Source organism: Ceratotherium simum, chromosome 4, assembly GCF_057802395.1.
Source record: "Ceratotherium simum simum isolate JZ-2026a chromosome 4, ASM5780239v1, whole genome shotgun sequence".
Classification (NCBI taxonomy): Eukaryota; Metazoa; Chordata; class Mammalia; order Perissodactyla; family Rhinocerotidae; genus Ceratotherium; species Ceratotherium simum.
The window spans coordinates 17,791,808-17,811,470 of NC_141903.1; positions in this window are offsets into that span (position 1 = coordinate 17,791,808).

Sequence of the window (19,663 nt, forward strand, 5' to 3'; positions counted from 1 at the left end):
CCCCACAAGGGACTACTTTTGTCCCCACTGTAGAGATGGACAGTGCTAGAAGGAAAATGCCGTATTCTTTATCACCCTACTTGGTCTAGCAGACACCCTGTGATACAGCCTCACTGAGGATTGCAGCCCCCAGGCTGAAAACAGCCAGATATTACTGGTTGGTAATGGAATTAGATAACATTTCCCATGAATCTGAAATTGGCACCAGATACTCCAGCCTGTGCAATATGCCAATTCTCCATTACCAAACATGAGAAAACTTAACGTTGCCTTCAAAGAAAGAAGTTAAACAGTTATCTCCAATTATGCAACAAATTGGTGAGCTTAGCAGCTACTTCCTTTTTTCAGAAATCAATCCTCAGTTATAGAGCCCTTCCACTGTCAAAAGAATTACCACTTTCCTAATTTCTAAAAAATTTTCTTGAAAAAAGGCCTTTAAGCCAGTCAAAATACTATTTTGTAGTTTTATTGTCATTTTTCACATTGTCTCTGAAACCACAGTCACTAATGAGATGAGGGGTCAGAGATGGTCTGTTTATTATTATAACCAATCTTAACAAGCGTTAGTTATTTTTAATCATATTCTCATGACTGGGTCCCACTTCCAAAGATTCTGATTTCATTCGTCTGGGATGTAGCCTGAGCATTGGAATATTTTTAAAGCTCCCCAGCAGGCTCAGATTTTAGATTTAGCCTTTCAGATTGAAAACCACTGCCTTATAAGGTCTTTTTGAGAAGAAATAAAGACAGCCCGTCACAGAGGATCACTTGCCTCAGTTCTCTTATTTGTAAAATGAGGCCCTTTTAAATAATATTTTTTTCAAATATCATTTAAGGAACAGATTCCTTTCCATGAAAAAAAAATCTAGGGAGTAAAACTTAACCAGAAGTTTCACTTTGTAAAGCTGATAAGATCATGGCTGCTCTAATCCTCAGGTTGAAGGTGGGGACGGGTGGCAGTTAGAAGGGGAAGGAAGACTACCTCAGCCCCAAACCATTCTACTCACCTACTTTCCCACCTTCACCCTAAGCCAACTTTAAGGCAACCTTTTCACTTTCTGGCACACATAAGAATTGGTAATATTTGTATAGCTCGCCGAGGCAAATGGACAATTTGCTGGCAGGACAGGTTGAAAGCTAATGGCTTGGGGCTTTCAGCTGCCATTCCAGGGCTTGGGGGTGTGTGTGTGTGTGTGTGTAATGATTTGAGCACATCTGAGGCCAATTTATGGCACCCTAGTTGGAAATCAACTCTGCCTTAAGACACAGACAAGGAGTCTTAAGAGCACAGTTTGAAAACCACTAGGTGGTCCCTCTGCCCTCTTGGGGGCCTGAGAATCTGTGACCCAGCAAACAAAAAATGCATGTCAATTGATTTATTCATGCAATAAGTATGTTTTGATGATCTACAGTACTGTTGTACGTACTGGAGATACATTGATGAACAAAACGAACCAGGACCTTGCTCTTAAGGAACTTTCAGTCTAAGGAGGAGGCATGGCAACAAATAAGGAACACAGATAAAATGCTACAAATTATGATAAATGTTAAGGAAGCAGTGTGAGAGAAAAGCCATTCAAAACCTACTTCAGTCAGAGGCACTCACTCTGGGAAGGGGACCTTGATGCCAAGGTTGAAAGATTGGGAAGAACCATCCGTGTCAATGTGGATATGCAGTTGGTGCGGGGAGAATATAAATTTTAGGACAGGGAACAGCATTTGCAAAGACCCTGAGATGAAAAAGATCTTGCTGAGTTCAAGAAAGCTAAAGTCAGCCAATGTGGCTAGGGCTTGATGAGCAAGTGGGAGAGAAGTCTGAGACAAGGTGAAAAGTACCCCAGGGGCCAGATCATTCTGGGCCTTCAGGGTCACCATGAGAATCTGTAACTCTGTCCTAAGAGCATGGGAGGTCATTGGAGGATAGAGACATGATGTGATGTAAATTTAAAGGTGGTTACTTTGCAGCATGATGTGATATAGGGAGTCCATTTAGGTGGCTATTGTAGGAGCCCAGAGGGAGAATTGTGGCTTGGTCCAGGATTCTGAACCAGGGTTGGATGGAGAGAGGGCAGTAGATTTCAAATTCCATTAAAAGTAGAATCCAAAATTCTTGCCAGCAGGTAAGTATCATCCAGCCCCATCCCTGAGCCACTGAGTGCCATAGAGAACCTGATGAGACTGGATTTTAATTTCCTGATCTGTCTGGAACATTAGTATGTAATCTATTCTGGTTACACAGGATTCTTGTGAAGAAAAAATAGAATCATCCCTGGGAAGCCTTAGTGAAAATATCAAATGCGATGGAAATGCCAAGATGCCAGCTATAGCATTGTCCTAGGAGTGGGAGTCACTGACATCAATTCCAAAAAGTTGTCGAGGGTAAATGGACAGATAATATTATACTGAGTTTCAATATCTAGACTATTTACTTCTTAATAAGGATTGATGTCTCGGGTCTGGCTCTGTGATTTATTAGCTTAGTAACCTCGAAAATGCCAATAATATCAGGTCATGTGCTATGTGCCAAACATTATGCTTAGTCAGCACTTTGTGCACTTTACCTCATTTACTCCTCACAACAATCGGGTGTGTAGGACCTATTGTCCTCATTTAATGGATAAGGAAGCATAGCTCAATGCGATTAGGTTACTTGACCTCGCTTAATAACTAGAAGGGGTCTCTGGCAGAGCCAGGACTCAAACCAGGTTCTCAGTAGCAAAAAGCTCAGCTCTCCATGTTTCCATTTCCACTTCTTGACGCAGACACAATCCTGCCAACTTGACACGTCAGTTGGGAAAGTCAAATAAAATAGCACATGTAAAACATATCTGTAAACTGTAGCACGTTTTAGCACATACATGAGGTTTAGGACAGGTGTACGCTCTGTGTGTTTTATTCTATAAGATGGCCGCGGGTTGGAAGCTTAGAGATCTGAGTGTCCAGTGTCCTGCTGAGGCCTGAAGATGTGCTTTTTCTTTAGCATCTTTGTGTACTTTTGTGCTTGTCATTTTTTCATCCGTGTTTCCTCTCCCGGGTCCTGTCCGAGATGATCTACTTGGGGTAACGTGTTTTTGTCTGCCTTCAAGTCTATTATTTCAGAGCTGTCATTGATGAGCTGGCAACTTTTTAGATGTCTTGAAATGATGCAATTTGAGATTAAGGTCTGTGCCAGCAGCCAAGAACTGTAACCGCAAAATGTCTTCATAGCTACAAAGTCCCAGTTAAGGTCACCTCCTATAGGAGTATGGGGGAGATACCTTTTTCTCATTTTTGACTGTGTTCAAAACAGAAAACAGTTAGGAAAGTAGGGAATTGCCCGGATAACCCAGGACTAAAGAACTCCATACTCTTATCGAAAATATGCAAGGGAAAATGGATTGATTTAAATGAAGCAGGTAATGGATGCAAAGAGTTAACAGATAATACTTTCCTTTTCAGGTTTAGACAAACATGTGACTTCCCTGAGCATTTCAGGTATGTTGTTGATTGATTGGAAAAGTCTATAGAAATGCACAAATACTCTAAATTATGTTTAGTCCCATCAAGGATTGAAAACTCAGCAGCACACGTGGATGTGGCATATTTCATCCTCACTTTCACCGGGCCTGTGGATTCCTAGTGGAAGGCTTAGACGTTGATAGCACTTCTTGTAGGGTAAGATCATGTTGGACTTGAGAAAAATCTGATTTGTGGTGAGTTATATCACCATTAAGGAATAACTTAAATTAGCTGTGTGCTACTTTAATTTAAGGGGATATTGACACATTCTAGACTCTTCTGGTTCTTCAGTTGTGATCAGCTAAGCAAGGCCAAATCCTCATCCAGGGAAAAAAACAGCCGATGTCCGGATTTGCCTGGACAAAAATCTCTGCCTACTTATTTTCTCTACTCCGAGAAGCCTAACCATGGTCACTTGCGAACTGCTCAAGTACTTTGGAAAGTCTAACAACAACTGAGCAGCTGAGGTTTTCATTAGAAATCAAAATCTCAAATGAATAAAACTATTTACACACAGAACTCTCTCATTGGGAATCTTATACTCTGGCTCGGAGTTATATAGACCTTGAGGATCAACACAGTGGAGCTTAAGCCAAGCTCAATGATGCCAAAGACGTCAGTGCCCTCTGGCAACACCCCGCCCAGTTGTAATCACCAGATCTGCCAATGTAGCCACCAGCAAAAAGTTAGTGTCTAACAGTAGTCTCTGCACTGTGTGCCACGTGAAGCAAAAAAGGACACAGACCCTGTCCTCGAGGTTCTTGAGATCCAGTTGAAGAGAGAAGATATGTGCACAAATGAAATTTAAGGTAGTCTGCAATTAACAAAAAAGTGATGCAATAAATTTCAGTCAATTTGAGCTACTCAATTTACTCTATCCAGTTAATATAAGTAGCTACCATTTATTCAGCAGCTTCACAATAACCTTGGACAAATAAGAACTAAACTCAATTAGAAGAGAGAGCTAACTTCTCACCATGGCAGTCAAGATTGGACTGGCATGGTTCTGTTTGAGTTGATCATCGAGGATGGGAAGGATTTGGGTAGAGGAGGAGCAGAAGTGCTTTCCAGGTGAGGGATTAGTGAAAGCAATGACAGTTCTTGAGCCCAGGCCAATGGTAAAGGAACTTAGAATAGAAGGAGGGAGAATGTGATGAGGAATTGTTAAACTTGTTTTCTCTTATTAAATTTTAATATTTTATTTTTCAAATACATTCAACTCCATATCAACTTCTCAACGTTCCTCACTGAAGGAGTGTGGTACTGTCCTTGCTGGAGCCTGGTCCACACTCCATGCTGAGATTTAGACATGGGTATGTCTGGTGAGGTGGGTCTGACAGAAGTCTCTGCCTGAGACCAAGGAACCTTCAAGAGGTTCTGGGTGAGGATTTGGGTGTCAGGCCTAAACTTAAATCCTAGTACTGCCAAATCCTTGAGCAAGTTACTTTACCTTGCTAAACCTCAGTTGTCTCACGAATGAAATGGAGATTTATTCATCTAACAAATATTTATTGAACACTTACTTTATTCCAGACTTGGTTCTAGGTGTTGGGGATATAGCAGGGAAGAAAACAGACAAAACTCGCTGCCCTGGAAATAAGGACAATATCTGCCTTATAGGATTTAGCCGAGATTAAAAGATACAAGGCTCTTAGCACAGTGCCAAACACGTGGTTAGTGCTCTATGAATGTTAGTAACTGTTATTGAGTCAGGCAGAAATGTATGGTTCAGTAAGGAGGACTTAGTCATCAGAAGAAGAAGGCAATTATTACATAATTGTTACTTGTATATAGACCGCACTATGGGTTTATGTGAAAATCTGAATAGAGGTGAGGATCAGGAACCTTGAGTGAAGTCAGAAGCAACTAACTCACCAGGAAACTTTGGAAAACACCGGCTTCTTTGTTGGAGGTGATGTGGCAAAGTGGGCTACGAAAAAAGGGAGAGTCGATCCTTCTGCCTCTGCCTGAAACAGTATGGCTTTGTCACCTTGAGGGCTGTGGTGGGTGGTGGCGCTGTTAGGCAGCAAGAATGACAATGAAGGTAGCAGCAGCATGTGGTAGTGCTCTAGGGAAGCTAGCAGTGGGACATGTAGAAACAGCTGTGGTGCCCAGAAGATATAAAGGTGCAGAGATGCACATTCCCTAGAAGGGAGCCAGAGGAAGTGGAGAAAACATAGTGCTCTCATTGCGAAAACTGACCAAGCTCCTTCACAAGTCACCTCCACAGCCTGTGGGAATCCACAAGAAGAAGAATATCTCTCCAGAAGTAGAAGGCCTGCAAAGGAGGTAGAGGAAAGAGTCAATGAACTACGCTTGTCTTGGTTCCTGTAAAACACTCCTACAGCCTTGGTGGTGTATGCGACAAGTAGCGTAAATGGTCAAACAGTGCTATACTGGCTATCCTGTTTATAAATAAATGTGCTGAGAAGAGATCTGCGTCAGAAGAAATGGCAAGATCTACAGTAAGAATTACCAAATGCATTCATGTGGGTGTGTTCGGAGCAACAGTATAAAACAATGAACAATAAAAATGATCACAATGAATATAGAGGTCGATGTCTGCCTCTAAATGAATATCTAGTAAATAGTAAGTGCACAAAATGAACGAGATCAATTGTGGAGAAAAATCAATATGGCCAGGCTGTGTGTGAGAGCATTAACTTTAATGGTTCTCATTTTTATGAATAAATTCTACTTCAAAAAGAGCAATAAAACAACTTAGGCTGGCTGGCCCTCTGCTATTTTTCTTACATGGCAGCTGTATTTCTGTGGCTTAACCTAATTCCTAGACAGGCAAAACCAGAAGAACAACAGTTTCACCTCATGGTTCCAAATAACTGGTTTGACTTCTTTTTATGGTGAATTGACCATTTTTAAATCAGATTATTTATGATTACCCTTGGTTTGATGGTTACGATTAAATTCATTCATTCATCAAATATTTATCAAATTCTTTCTGTGCACCCAGCAAGCACTGTTATAGGCACTGAAGATATAGGAGTAAATAGGCAGATAAGCTTCCTGCTGCCAGGGAAATTATATTTTATTATGCGAGACAGACCATAAAGAAGAAAACAAATAAATAATCAAGGTGACTTCATAAAGTAGTAACGCTATAAATAATACAAATAAAGTAATGCACTAAACAGAGTTTATGTGTGCTAGAAGGATGCTCATACATAGATACTGTATGTAATAGAGAGGCCTGGGAAAATTTCTCTAAAAAGCTGAGCTTTTGAGATCTGATTGATGAGGAACCAGCTATGTGAAACATTAAGGGAAGAACATTCTAGGCAGACTGAATGGCAAGTGAAAAAGTTCTATATCACAAATAAGCTTGGAGAGAATAAATTCTTGAAACAGAAAGCCAGTAAGCTGGAGCATAAGGAAAAAGTGGGAGAGTAGTAAGAAATGAGATTAGAGAGAGAGGAAAGGGCCAGAGCAAGACACACCTTCTAGACTTTGGAAATGAGATTACATTTTATCTTGAATGCATTGGAAAACCATTAGATGCTATTAAAGAGTCTGTGAAATGACTTACTTTAATTCTTTAACAGATTATTTCGGTTTCAGTGTAGAGAATGGGTTGATCAATAAATCTCTGACTTAACCGCTTGTTTAGATGGTAACTTGCAATTCAATTGCCAAATTCAAGTGTCAAAATTCATTCATTCAACAAATATTTGTTGAGCACACCATGCTATGAGCTGGGAATACAGAGGCAAATAAGATGTTACCTTTGCCATCAAGAATCTCACAGTCTAGCAAAAAATACTGAAATTTTATTGTATGTGGTGCAAGTTAACTCTAAGAACACTGTAATAAGTTAAAGAGAAATATTGTCAGTCTAGAGCAGGCACTAAAAAACTGTTTTACATAGTGGCTGCACCAGTTTGCATTCCCACCAATATCTGGTATAAATCTCACGTGATCGTGGAATATGTTGTACATCTTAAATTTACACAATGTTATATGTTAAATATATTTCAAGAAAAGAAAACAACATAAAAAATCAACAGAGAACAAGTGTACGAGGATTCCCTTTCTCCTCTTCCTCTCCAACATTTGTTATATTTTATCTTGGTAATTATAACCATTCTGACAGGTGTAATGTGATACCTCAGTGTAGTTTTGATTTGCATTTCCCTAATAATTAGTGATGTTGAACATCTTTTCGTGTGCCTGTTGGTCATCTGTATATCTTCTTTGGAAAAATGTCTGTTCATATCCTCTGCCCATTTTTTGATTGGGTTTTTGTTTTGTTGTTGTTGAGTAGCATGAATTCTTTATGTATTTTGGAAATTAACCCCTTGTTGGATATATGATTTGCAAATATTTTCTCCCAGTTGGTGGGCTGTCTTTTCAGCTTGTTCATGGTTTCCTTTGCCTTGCAGAAACTTTTTAGACTGATGTAGTGCCATTTGTTAATTTTTTCTTCTTTTCCCTTGCCTCAGTAGACACGGTATTTGAAAAGATGCTGCTAAGAGGGATGTCAAAGAGTGTACTACCTACATTTTCTTCTAGGATTTTTATGGTTTCAGGTCTTACATTCAAGTCTTTAATTCATTTTTAGTTAATTTTGGGGTATAGTGTAAGATAACGGTCTACTTTCATTCCTTTGCATGTGGCTGTCCAGTTTTCCCAGCACTATTTATTGAAGAGACTTTCCTTTCTTCATTGTATGTTCTTGGCTCCTTTGTCAAAGATGAGCTGTCCATAGATGTGTGGTTTTATTTCTGGGCTCTCAATTTTGTTCCATTGATCTGTGTGTCTGTTTTTGCGCCAGTACCATGCTGTTTCAAGTACTACAGCTCTGTTGTGTATTTTGAAATCAGGGATTGTGCTGCCTCCAGCTTTGTTCTTTTTTCTCAGGATTGCTTTGGCTATTCGGGGTCTTTTGTTGTTCCATATAAATTTTAGGATTCTTTGTTCTATTTCTGTGAAGAATGTCATTAGGATTCTGATTGGGATTGCACTGAATCTGTAGATTGCTTTAGGTAATATGGACATTTTAACTGTGTTTATTCTTCCAATCCATGAGCATGCAGTATCTTTCCGTTTTTTTATGTCTTCTTCAATTTCTTTCAATAATGTCTTATAGTGTTCAGCGTATAGGTCTTTCACCTCCTTGGTTAAGTTTATTCCAAGATATTTTATCCTTTTTGTTGCAATTATAAATGGGATTGTATTTTTGACTCCTCTTTCTGCTGGCTTGTTATTAGTGTATAGAAATGCAACTAATTTTTTTTTATTGATGTTTTAATGGTTTTTAACATTGTGAAATTTTGAGTTGTACATTTTTGTTTGTCCATCACCATATATATGACTCCCTTCACCCCTTGTGCCCACCCCCGACCCCCACTGCCCCTGGTAACCACAGTACAGTTTTCTCTGTCCATGTGTTGGTTTATATTCCACATATGAGTGAGATCATACAGTGTTTGTCTTTCTCTTTCTGGCTTATTTCACTTAACATAATATGCTCCAGGCCCATCCATGTTGTTGCAAATGGGACGATTTTGTCTTTTTTTATGGCTGAGTAGTATTCCATTGTATATATATATACCACATTTTCTTAATCCAGTCGTCAGTCGAGGGACACTTAGCTTGCTTCCACATCTTGGCTATGGTGAATAATGCTGCAATGAACATAGGGGTGCATAAGCCTCTTTAGATTGTTGATTTCAGGTTTGTTGGATAGATTCCCAGTAGTGGGATGGCTGGGTCATAGGGCATCTCTATTTTTAATTCTTGGAGGAATCTCCATACCGTTTTCCATAGAGGCTGCACCAGTTTGCATTCCCACCAGCTGTGTATGAGGGTTCCTGTTTCTCCACATCCTCTCCAACACTTGTTGTTTTTTGTCTTGGTGATTATAGCCATTCTAACGGGCGTGAGGTGATATCTTAGTGTTGTTTTGATTTGCATTTCCCTGATGATTAGTGATGTTGAACATCTTTTCATGTGCCTATTGGCCATCTGTATATCTTCTTTGGAGAAGTGTCTGTTCATTTCCTCTGCCCATTTTTTGATCAGGTTGTTTGTTTTTTTGTTGTTCAGTTGTGTGAGTTCTTTATATATTATGGAGATCAACCCCTTGTCAGATGTATGTTTTGCAAATATTCTCTCCCAGCTGGTGGGTTGTCTGTTCATCTTGATTCTGGTTTCGTTTGTCTTATAGAAGCTCTTTAATCTGATAAAGTCCCACTTGTTTATTTTTTCTTTAGTTTCCCTAGTCTAGGTAGGCATGTCATCTGAAAAGATTCCTTTAAAACCAATGTCAAATAGTGTGTTGCCTATATTTTATTCTATGAGTTTTATAGTTTCAGGTCTCACCTTCAGGTCTTTGATCCATTTTGAGTTAATTTTTGTGAATGGCGATAGCAGATGGTCCATTTTCATTCTTTTGCATGTGGCTGTCCAGTTTTCCCAACACTGTTTATTGAAGAGATTTTCCTTTCTCCATTGTATGTTCTTAGCACCCTTGTCGAAAATTAGCTGTCCGTATATGTGTGGTTTTATTTTTGGGCTTTCAATTCTGTTTCATTGTTCTGTGTGTCTGTTTTTGTACCAGTACCATGCTGTTTTGATTACTATTGCTTTGTAGCATGTTTTGAAGTCAGGGATTGTGATGCCTCCTGCTTTGTTCTTTTTTCTTAGGATTGCTTTAGCTATTCAGGGTCTTTTGTTGCCCCATATAAATTTTAGTATTCTTTTTTCTATTTCTGTGAAGAATGTCATTGGGATTCTGATTGGGATTGCACTGAATCTGTAGATTGCTTTAGGTAATATGGACATTTTAACTACGTTTATTCTTCCTATCCATGAGCATGGAGTATCTTTCCATTTTTTTATGTTGTCTTCAATTTCTTTCAATAATGCCTTATAGTGTTCAGTGTATAGGTCTTTCACCTCCTTGGTTAAGTTTATTCCCAGATATTTTATCCTTTTTGTTGCAATTGTAAATGGGATTGTATTCTTGACTTCTCTTTCTGCTGGCTTGTTATTAGTGTATAGAAATGCAACTAATTTTTGTAAGTTGATTTTGTGCCCTGCAACTTTGCTGTAGTTGTTGATTATTTGTAATATTTTTCTGGTGGATTCTTTAAGGTGTTCTATGTATAGAACCATGTCATCTACAAACAGTGAGAGTTTTACTTCTTCCTTTCCAATTTGGATCCCTTTTATTTCTTTTTCTTGCCTAATTGCTCTGGCCAAAACCTCCAGTGCTATGTTGAATAGGAGGGGTGAGAGTGGGCACGCTTGTCTTGTTCTTGTTCTCAGTGGGATGGCTTTCAGTTTTTCACCATTAAGCATGATGTTCACTGTGGGTTTGTCATATATGGCCTTTATTATGTTGAGGTACTTTCCTTCTGTACACATTTTAGAGAGTTTTTATCATAAGTGGATGTTGGATCTTGTCAAATGCTTTCTTTCTATCTATTGAGATGATCATGTGATTTTTATTCCTCATTTTGTTAATGTGGTGTTCACACTGATTGATTTGTAGATGTGCAACCACCCCTGCATCTCTGGTATAAATCCCACGTGATCATGGAATATGTTGTACATCTTAAAATTACACAGTGTTATATGTCTAATCTGTTTCAAGAAAAAAGAAAATAGTATAGAAAATTAACAGAGAACAAGGCAGCTTTCTAAATTCTACTTTTTATCTACTCATTAAAATAAGAGAAAATAAGTGAAGTATGAGATAATAATAAAAGTACACATATTAACTTGCTTTTGCCAGGCATCTAGAAGTGTTCAGGGGCAAATTTGAAATAAATTCTCAACTTGAGGCTTTTGAACTCCCCAAATAATTTGTGCTTCAAAGCCCTTCAAGGAAAGCTTATTGTCAAACAGTTCAGGGATTCCTGTACTCTGCTTAGCACCAAGGCAACATTCATTATGGTCCCTAGGGGTTGGAGGAGCCATTTATTTCTGATTCATAATTTACATTAAAGTTATTGCCCTGTGGTACGCCAGATTTATACAGTGAGAATCTATTATAAGAAGCTCCTTTTTCAGTTTGCCAGCAAGACTCTGGAAAACTGAAGCTCAAATTCACCAGTTTCAAAATATCCTTAGGTCAAAATCAGTCTCATTGTTCTGCCTACCACTTTGGGATCTAGCCTTCACTTAAAGCAGGGATCAGCAAACAATTTTTGTGAAGTGTCAGATAGTAAATATTTAAGGCATTGATTGCAAGTCATAGCATCTTTGTCACAACTACTCAACCCTGACATTTTAGCTCAAAAGCAGCCATAAACAATAGGTAAATGAATGAGCAGGCTGTATTTCAATAAAACTTCATTTATGGAGATTGAAATTTGAGTTTCACATAATTTTCATGTGACAGTTTTTCACTGAACCATTTGAAAGTATAAAAACCATTCTTTGCTTAGAAACCACACAAAAACAGACAGCAACCCAGATTTGTTTCACAGGCTGTAGTTTGCCAATCTCTGGCTTAGAGATTTGCCTGATAAATGTTTCCTTCTTTGTTAGTCTTTCCTAGTGTATGTTTATACACATATGTGTATGTATATATGTGGATGTGTATATATATATATGTGTATATGTGTTCACACACACATATACTCACAGCAGAAGACTATGATCAGCTATCTAGACAACTGTATTAACAAAAACTGAAGCAAATGCAGAAAAACCTGCATTTAGAAATACTTACAGATTCCATTAATCTCACTACATTTTTTTTCCATAATACTTTTAGATTGTAAATCCTCATATATTTAGAACCATTCCTTCACTAGAGTTAGAATTAAGAAGAGAGTCTGTAGACTTCATTTCATAAAATGTAAATTAAACAGGCATGTACTTGGCCTTAGTATGAGACTTTAAGATGAAAATTATCCATTTTATCTTAATATAATAGAATTGAGTAGAAACAATGTAGTATACAAAGTGTAATCAAAAGACATCAATTTCAGCATAAGGTTTAAAACCTGATAATAAAGAAAATACTAGATATTCAATATGTTCAAAGTGTTCAGTATGGATGATATTTCCTCGAGCCATTTTAATAACTGTTTTATTCCAGGATAACATTCACAATAGATGTTTTAAATACTGCTTTTGACCTTTAATAAAATTTAAGAACGAACATAGCAAGTGTGGACCTAAATCCATCAATAACTGGTTTCTATGGGAAAAGCCACAATTTTATAATGAAAGTAATGAATAGCGGAACAAGAGAACAGTGTAGTATATTATAGTACAGAATGTCAATATTTATTCTAACAAGTAAAGTCCAGAGATTGGATTGATTTCCAAAAACAAAGCATGAAAATTAAAAGAAATATATCTTGTTTCCATTATCCAAGATCAAAGTAATATTTATGAGCATAAAAACATCAGTGAACAAGAATGTATTAGACCTATACATTTATGGTCAATTGATTTTTGAAAAGTATTCCAAGGCCTTTCAATAGGGAAAGAATAGTCTCTTTAACAAATGGTGCTTCGACAACTGAATATCTACATGCAAAATGATGACGTTAGGCCCATACCTCACTCCATACATGAATATCAACTCAAAATGGATCACAAACCAAAATGTATGAGCTAAAACTAAAACTCTTAGATCTTCATGAACTTGGTTTTGTCAATGGATACTTAGACATGACATAAGCAACAAAATAAAAATAGATAAGTTGGAATTCATCAAAATTAAAACTACTGTGCATCATAGGACACTATCAAGAAAGTGAAAAGACAACATACAGAAAAGGGAAAAATTTTTGCAAGTCATATGTACTAAATAGGTCTAATACCCAGAATATATAATTCAAAAACAAAAAGATAAACCAATTTTTTAAAAATTAGATAAAGTGATTGAATAAGTATTTCTCCAAAGAAGAAATACAAATAGCCAACAAGCACATGAAATTTGGCTCAATATCATTAGTCATTAAGGAAATGCAAACAAAACCACAATGAAAGACCACTTCACACCCACTAGGCTTGAATATAAAAGATAATAAAATAAAAAACAACAGGTTTTGGTGAAGATGTGGAGATAATGGAGCCTTCATACACTGCTTGTGGGAATGTAAAATGGTACAGTCACTGTGAAAAACAGTTTGGTGGACCATCAAAACGTTAAAAATAGAATTACCGTATGATCGTCAATTCCACACCTAGGTATATACCCAAAATAATTGAAAATAGGTATTCACGAAAAACTTGTACACAAATATTCATAATAGTACTAGCAAAAAAGCCAAAAGTGGAAACAGATGAATGGATAAACGAATTGTGATATATACACACGGCAGAATATTATTCAGCCATAAAAGGGAATGAAGTACTGACACAGGCCAAGATGTGAAAGAAACCAGACACAAAGGTCACATATTGTATAATTGATTCCATTTATATGAAATACCCAAATAGGTAAATCCATAGAGACAGAAAGCCAATTGGGGGTTGGGGGGAGGTGAGGAAATGAATGGAAATGACAGCTTAATAAGTATGAATTTTCCTTTTGTGGTGATGAAAAGTTTTCGGAACTAGATAGAGGTGATAGTTGTATAACATTGTGAATGTACTAAATTTCACTGAATTATACGCCTTAAAATGGTTAATTTTATGTTATGTGAATTTTACCTCAATAAAAACAGGTCATGCACTGGATAGAGTTTTAAATCTCTACGCTAATATGTTTACATCACCTTTTTTTTCCTTTAGTTCCTATAAAACAAGTGCAAACAAGAAAAAAGAGTAAGAATGTATTAGGCCTAATTTTACTATATTGCCCATTTCCATTTATAAGTAAATCCACAAAAAATAAATAATAAATAAATGTATCCAAAAAGTCAGATTTTTTCAGTTCTCCCAACAAAAATGAAAGCTGGAATCAATGACATTTTTATAGTGACTGATTTTTCTGACTCTGTCTTCATGAGATGTAAAAACTGTGAAGAGGAGGGATATAAAGTTTTTCAACAAATCCAATTCTCCCATCTCACCTCCATCTTCTAGAGGGCTTTATTCCACAAGTTTATGCATCCACAGCTCCAATTTTGAAACCCTGAGGTCTTTTCAAACTAAAGTTTGCTGCATCTCAAGATGTTTTAACTTCTTTTCAAAAATAAATATACAAAATAAAGATAATTTGGCCTGGGCCTGAATCAGAGAAAACATTCAGAATCATCAAAACTCAAATAATGATCATGTTTGAAAGCTACCAAGAAGGAATACGCAAGAATAGGGTCTAAATTTCCAAGAGTAGAGCATTGATAAGAATACACTTATAATGCCCTGAGTGCCAAAAAATGTTCAATTCTCTAATTCCTGTAATGTGTGATTCCCTCAATGCTTCAGTAGGACTGTAGCCCGTGAAAGATAGCTTCAACCTACAAAAACCATAAATGACTCAGATTCTATTCAGAAGTAACTTTGGCTCAAAATCCTAAACATAAAATCAAATTGTTTACTACTGGAAGATGATGTTTCAAATGGAAAAAGCTGAAGATAATACACTGGTGATGATCAAAGAATCACATGCAATGAGAGTCTATCACAAGGGGCCTTATCCTGATCTGAAGGGCAAAGGGTGTCTTCCCTAGAGAAGCTGATATTTGAGCTGAGATCTCAAGGAGGAGTTAAAATTACTCAGCAAAGAACAATAGAAGAATAGTCCTGTCAAAAAATACTCCCTGTGCATAGGCAATGAGCATGAAAACTCATGTCACTGAAAGGGAAGAAACAAGTCCATGTGGCTCGAGCTCACAAAGAAAGAGAGATCTACTCAAGATAAATAGTCAAGAGCCATGCTGTGCAGTGTCTTGTTTATCTAAGGATTTTCAATTTTATTGTAAATGTATTAGGGATTCATTTAAAGGTTTTAAATAGAAGAGTGACCTAGTTAGATTTGTACTGTAATGGGATCTCTCTGGCAATTGTGTGGAGAATTTGTCATTGATGGTATGCACACAGGAGTAGATTCAAGTAGATTCATTTCAGAAGTAATGATACCAGTGAAGTGGCTGTCAACCTGGAGAGTTGTGACCAGATTCAAGAGGTGCTCAAGGAGCAAAGGTAACAAAGTCATATGTCGTTGAATTATAGCTGAAATGTTTTTTAAAAACTATTAGTTATCAGCATCTGGTAATGGCAAAGTAAGACTCTACTTAATGACTGCCCTGTAGAAAACAGCTACCAAACCTGGACATCATAAAAAGAGCAAATTCAAATCTCGGGTAACACTGCAGAACATTGCAAATGGTAAATATATGGATAAATTAAAAAAACTATTTTACTCTTTTTAATTTTTTCTCATAGTTTCTCTGTAAATTATACAACTGTTTAAAGCAAAATTAAACATTGTCTTATGAGATTTATAACACATATAGATAAAATATATATAACAACTATAACATAAAGGATTGGGTGTATAGAGACATATACTATTGCAAAGTTTCTATATTTTGTGTGGAGAGGTACTACCTTATTTTTAAGTGACCATAAAAAAATAAGGATGTATATTGTTTTCCCTCAGACAACAACTTAAAAAAAATGTAATGCAGTATAAAAAGTATTTGAAGAGGCTGCAGGATGCTGAAGAATTCTTCAGGAGATTTTAGGGCTAACGAGTAACATGTGAGAACAGGATTAGACGACCTCTAATGGGCTATTGGGGCAGCCACAGAAGTATACTCCTTGAATCTCCTTCAGGAAAGAACTTGCCATTCAGTTGCAAGGAGTGCAATAAGCTGACAGCTTCCAGCTGTTGACACCTTCAGAACCCGCTTCAGCTTTCAAGCTGAAGTCATGCTCTTCCTCAGCAGCTCCAGCCCAAGACTAAGTATGGTGGAATACCAGGGCCTGGACATTTCCGTCCAACACAGGACTCCTCTAACGGGAAATATTTGCTACAGAGATCCATGGGGTTGACCAAGACTTTTGTCATATCTACACTGTGGTTGGAAGCTTTGTTTGCTCAATGCTCCTGCTTTTCCTTATATCCTTCTCACACAATAAACTTCTTGAACTCCTAATTCCATCTCAGCACCTGCCCCCAGAGGACCCAATTAACAAAGCTCCCATTCCAAAGCTGGAACCATGCCTGCCTTCTTCAACAGTTTCCCAGAAACTTTTGATTTATCTGAAGGAGGGGGAGGACAGAGAATGAAGCATTGCTTTTGCCTGAAGATTATGAGAAGAGATTGCCACATTCTCACGCACATGCTCCTCCCCCAAGAAGTTCAACAGTGATGTAGGAACATGTAGTGTCTATATGCTACAATAATTGCCAAAGTATGTGTCAAATCTTTTATCCTGGCTTTCCCGGCCCAGTAGAGAATTGACATCAGTATTCAAACATTTATAATATGGGGGATCAGAATTGGCCACCTCAAAATGTCTCTTTAGCTTATTTTCTCTGATAGAAACTTTGACCTCCCCCCTCACCCCCACTAACTGCTTAAAAGAATCACCATAGATAACTCTGGGTGTGGATAGACTGGGATGGTCCTCGCTAAGCCCATTCTTATCAAAGTTCTGAAAACCAAGTAAAAGTAGAAGTTATCCTTTGTAAGAGACATTTACATTTATAAGGGAAATCTCCATTTGTAATGGTATCTCCCTCTCTGTACCAGGAAGAAGTGAGGATGACCTTATCTCTAGAAACTCTTATCAGTGTGGAAGGCAAGGACTTAAATCTGCATATCAACCTTACTCTTGTTTACTGTGCTTTTCTGGTAATCTCCCATAGCTGACTCCCCCCACCCGCCACATCCTCCTTTGTCTTTAGCTGGAGATAGTATTTAAGATGAGAACCTCCACCATTTTCTCAAGTTACTCAGTTTCCCTGGGTCTCTCCCATGTATACATATTATTAAACTTTGTTTTATTTTCTCCTGCTAACCTGCCTTTTTAATTATTTGGCCAGCCATAAGAACCTTAAGGGAAAGGGCAGGGGGTGGTGGTGGTGGTGGGGATTCTCCCTCTTCCCCAACAACAAGAAACATTCACAATGGATATTCACTCAAATAGACACATGACACATGGAATAAATTCAAGCTATTTATACTTATTTTCCCAACACATCATTCATGGTAAAGAAGAGAATTTTATCCTATTTTTTTCATTTCTACACTAAAAGAAGTACGTAACCGTTATAAACAGTAAGGTGATATTAATAAAAACGTAAAGAATGAGGCAAAGCTCTCAGATGTCACTGGTCCAGAGAGAATACTGGAATCAAGAGGTAGCACTTTTCCTATTTTAATAATAAAAAAAAGATAATTTTGAGGATAGAAGCAGATAAGAAGCAATTTTGCATTCTTTCAAAAGGATAATATTGGCCTCAAAAAGGAGTTAGTGATCCATTTAACATTTCACTGATCAGAAAGTTGAAACCTCGAGGAGAGTGGGAAGTTGCTTGGTATAAAAGTCGCTAGAGCACAAGCTTGGACTGTAACCTGATTGCACTACGTATTTACTGTGGTCATGGGTTGTGAACTTGATATTCTCATCTGTAAAATGAACAGAATAACATCTAAGCAGGAAAATTATGCACATAAAATAAGGGAAAAAAGTGAAACAATCTATCACAATTCCTGGCTTCCACAGGACTCTCAGATAGTTATGTTATCAATTATAGTAGTAACAAATTGAATTATCTACAGCCCGTCTGCTATTCCCAATTGGGACATTAGAAATGAACACGAAAGCAATAGTGATTTGTAGTACTTGAATCAAACTGATGTGTATCAAAGGAACTGAATAAACTACCCGAGAGTAACAGCCTAAGCTGCCATGGCAGCAGCTAGTGACTTTCCTAAAAGGAGAAGGGACATTGAAGGTGGTAGTTCATCTTTGAAACAAAAAGAGAGAAAGAATGAAGAAACGAAAAAGAGCAGGACAGAAGAAATGCTGGAACATGACAGTTTGTACTTAGAAAGTTGAAAATCACTTAGAGTCTAGAAGGATATTCTTTCAAGTTCTTAGGGACTGTCCATCCATCCATCCTTTCATCTATCCTTTCATTCAATATTTATTTTTAACTCTTAACAAACACCTTAGTTGCATAACTTGGATGAGAAAGCCAGAAACAGTGTCAATTTTCCTTGACTAGCTCGGGCATTATAAAATGTGGTGACCAGGACCCCAGAACACCAGGTGGTTAAAAACATCAATGCTGGTATCAGACCACCTGCGCTCAAGTTCTGGCTCCAACAGCACAACCTTGGTCAAGTTATTTAAGCTCTCTGTGCTTCATTTTCCTCATAATAACAGTATCTCAGAGAGTGGAAGATTACATGAGATATTCTTATCAAGTGCTTAGCTCATAAGTCCATAGGTAGCCCTAATTGTTATCTACTATTGTTATTATCTCATTGATTGTTACCCCCATTAGAGTGACTACTGCTTTGCCAGAAAGTCAATACAATTCTAAGTAATTAAGAATTGTATTGACATGGAAAACTAACTCTCATCTAATTTTCCTTCCACCCATGATAACCTTGATCTTGCTTCCTTAGTGGTCTTTAGAAGTAAAGTGAAAGAGTGGAGAAAGTGGGCAGAACAAGAAGAAGGAAAAGAAACAATGAACTTACCTTTATCAAGGGCACACTTTTTTCCTAGCAGAGTAGGACTTCACATTGATGTATTTTTTAAATCCTTGCAATGGAATCATATATGTTAAATGCTATAATATCCACTTTATAGATTAGGAAACAGAGCCTCTGAAAGTCTCAAAAAAACACCCAAGGCCACACAACTGGATGTGGCAGAGTGGGGATTTGACCACCCTATGGCTTGACACTGAAGCCTAAGGGAAGAGGGGCAGAAGAGAACACCTCGTGTGTAGTAGTAGTACTAAAGCACTTTACAGTCTACAAAGTGCTTCCCATGTTGGATTTTATTTCAATTTCACAGAAGTTTTGTGAGATAAGTAAATCTTGCAGGTTGGATTTTATAGATTGAGGAAATGGAATCTCAGTAGGGTTACATGATACGCCCAAGGTCACACAATAAAGTAGAGGAGAGGGAAGTATAGGCAGTGTTGGGGTTCCCATCTCACCTTCTTTCCCTTGCTCCATTCTCAAGTGACTAGGGGACAGGTAATGGCTGCAACTATCCCAAAAAGGAAGAGTCTATTTATATCTTCTGAAAAGGTACTAGACAA